This window comes from Octopus bimaculoides, chromosome 6 (assembly GCF_046866305.1).
Source record: "Octopus bimaculoides isolate indiv1 chromosome 6, ASM4686630v1, whole genome shotgun sequence".
Classification (NCBI taxonomy): domain Eukaryota; kingdom Metazoa; phylum Mollusca; class Cephalopoda; order Octopoda; family Octopodidae; genus Octopus; species Octopus bimaculoides.
The window spans coordinates 30425840-30429816 of NC_142933.1; positions in this window are offsets into that span (position 1 = coordinate 30425840).

Consider the following 3977-nt stretch of genomic DNA (forward strand, 5'->3'; position numbering starts at 1 on the left):
GGATATATGGGTACAAACAGATACGCACACACGTGCATAGCCTCACACACACATACGTGCATAGACTCACACACACACATACGTGCATAGCCTTACACACACACACACAGACACACGCACGCACGCACACCAGCACTCACATGTACTGAGACACACACACACATACGCACACAGACAAAGACACACACTAGCTCACACGCGCACACACACACACGCTCTTATATGTCATGTTGTAGTGCAAAGCAGCTTCTCACATTTATCAATGGAGAAGTATCTGTCTTGACTCTTCCTTATCAACAGCAGGGGACGTTAGGGGCGGTGGGCCCCACGATTCTCCTCGTGGCTTGATGCAGTAGTAGATTCACCACAAAAAGTGAAAGAGAGAGAGAGAGAGAGAGAGAGAGCGAAAGAGAGATAAATAAAGAAAGAAAAAGGAAGAATGAGGGTTAAATAGATAGAAGATTCCCCCCAACCCGAGTATATGTCTGGTACACGGCAGAACGTCATCAAACAACGCAAGAAGGATGGAATACCACAGCACGTTCAACGAGTTGCACTCACTCTCTGTCTCTCTCTCTCTCTCTGTGTCTCTGTCTCTCTCTCTCTCTCTCTGTTTCTCTCTCTGTCTCTCTGTGTCTCTCTCACATACACACACATGTATAAGCTCACGCACACATACACATGAACATACGCAAGCACGGAAACACACAGATGACTATGTTACGTAGTGGGTGGTGCTGACGCCGCTAGCGAATAAACTTCGAAGTCACAATCAATAGAATTATTTTCTGTAACTTTTGACGGAACGCTTGCAGTGAGTGCCCTTTCGGTTATTGGTCGCGGGTTTTTTACAATTCATATATATTAGATAATTACCTGAACATCCTTTAACATAAATACACACACACACACACACATATATATATATATATATATATATATATATATATATATATATATATATATATATATATATATATATATATTATGTGTGTATAGGCTAGTGCATATATCTAGTATTATCCTTAATAGTAACGGTGCACATAGTCTACAGAAGTTTGATTACTGGTGTAAATACTACGTATATATATATATATGTATCTCTCTCTCTATCTCTCTCCCTCCCTCTCTCTCTCTATCTCTCTCCCTCTCTCTCTCTCTCTCTATATATATATATATATATATATATATATATATATGTGTGTGTATGTATGTGTATATATGTATGTGTATATATTTATGTATGTGTATATACATGTACGTATGTGTATGTAATTTGTATGTATGCATATATGTATGTATATATATATATGTATATATTTATATGTATATATATGTATGTATATATGTATATATATGCATGTGTATGTATGTATATATGTATATATATGCATGTGTATATATGTATATACGTATATATTTATGTCTCTCTCCTTCCTTTCCCGAGCGTCCAATCGCACTATCCGTATCACGTCATCACTTTGTTGTTTTTTTGTTATTGTTTTTTGTGTTTTTTTTAAAACTATATATATATATATATATATATATATATATATATATATACGTGTATGTGTGTGTGTCTGTTCGAAGTTGATTTGTATGTGAGTATATATATATATATATATATATATATATGTAAAATCATTACAATTATTATTCTTGTATTACCCCTAATGGTCAATAAAATATATTATTAATATTATTATTATTATTATCATTATTATTATTATTAGTATCATTATCATTATTATTATCATTATTATTAGTGCTGATGTTCTTTACATTATTATGCATTTTCTTTTTGTTTTTTTCTACTCCTTTTCTATGTCCCAGCGGATAATCAAAGAAATATTCGTCATCATCATCATCATCATCATCATCATCATCATCTTCATCATCACCATCATTCTTCTCAGTACGAAGACAATTATCAGAAATACCGGTCCTATATCCATTTGAACTCTGCTCTCCATAGTCCTATACAACTTTTTTCTTCTCGTTTTTATCATTCTCCATCCTGTCTGTCTGTCCGTCTTGCCCTTCAATTCATCTCCCACACGCCTCCCTCTCTCTTTCTCTCTCTCTCTCTCTCTCTCTCTCTCTCTCTTTCTCTCTCTTCCTCTCTAGTCTCAGTTCACTCCGTGTAATCCAGTCGTTCTACATCATTCTGTTAGTCTGTCTTCATCAACCTACAGCATCATCATCATTAGCAACACCAGCAAGAATCGATCTTTAGGACACTCAAGTAATGGCAAAGAAATATGCTCCAGACTACACAAAAATTAAAAAAAAAAAATAACAGTTGCTCCAGCATAGTCGCAGCCAAATAAATAAGAAAAGTAAAAGATTATAAGTATGTGGTTTCACTACATTATTCATGAGAGTGAAGACAGGGCGGTCACAGATGGAGTGTCTTTCGGTATAGCTCCTCATTTTAACAGTGCGAAAATTAACAAAAGGAACCTTATCGATCTGCTAGAAACAGCAGGCAATATCTTCTCAAAACGATTCTTTATATGCGTGTGTATGTATGCATGCATATATACATATTGTGAGTGTGTATGTGTGCTCGTGTGCACATTTGTGTGTATGTGTGTGTGTGTGTACATATATATATATATATATTCGAGTAAAAATAAATACAAAAAAAGGGGTTTTGTATGATTGTGTATGGAGGAAAATATTATTTTGTTTAAAAGAGTTCCAACACTGTCTGTTTTTTATGTTTTATTTATATTCCTGCAAAACCAATGTGAGATATAGAATATGGAATATACAATATATAATATAATATACAATATATAATATAAAATAAAAATGGATGGTACAATGAAATAAAGTATTGAATGTCTTATTGAATATATGGAATATGTCTTATTGAATAGATGAAATATTGAGTGTTCAATATAAAGGATTAAATATATAAAGGCGAATACGTATTTTCTATACCTTGTGGTATTTCATCATGGCCGGTATGACAGACTTTAACAGACTAATATATATATATTATTGAATGTATGCATATATATGAGGAGGAGCAGGCGCCCTTCGGTCATGATTGACCATGGGATTGCACCTAGAAAGTTACCCTCCGAGGCACAAGTCCGGGCGAAGTTGCTTATGGAAGACCGCCAGTCGTCCATGCATACGAACCTCTCCTCTCCATGCCACAGATGTTATCCAAGGAAAGGCAAAGGTCAATACAGCTTGGCACCAGTGATGTCACAAAACTTATTTCAAAAGTTGAGTGAACTGGAGCAACGTGAAATAAAGTGTCTTGCTCAAAAAGACAGCACACAGCCCGCTCCGGGAATCGAACTCACATCACGCTCGTAAGCTCGATGCTCTAACGACTCAGCCATGCGTCCAAATATATATATAATATATATGTATATATATGGTATATATATACATATATATATATATGTAAATATATATGATATATATATATATGTATATATATATATATATATTCATATATATGTATATGATTATATATTTATATATATATATTTATTCATATATATATATATATATACATATTCATATATATATATATACATATTCATATATATATATATATATATATACATATTCATATATATATATATATATATACATATTCATATATATATATATATATATATATACATATTCATATATATATATACATATTCGAATATATATATATTTATATATATATATTCGTATATATATATATTTATATATATAGACATATTCATATATATATATATATATATATACATATTCATATATATATATATATATATACATATTCATATATATATATATATATATATACATATTCATATATATATATACATATTCGAATATATATATATTTATATATATATATTCGTATATATATATATTTATATATATAGACATATTCATATATATTTATAAATATACATACATTTATATATTCATATATAAATATATACTTATATATATAC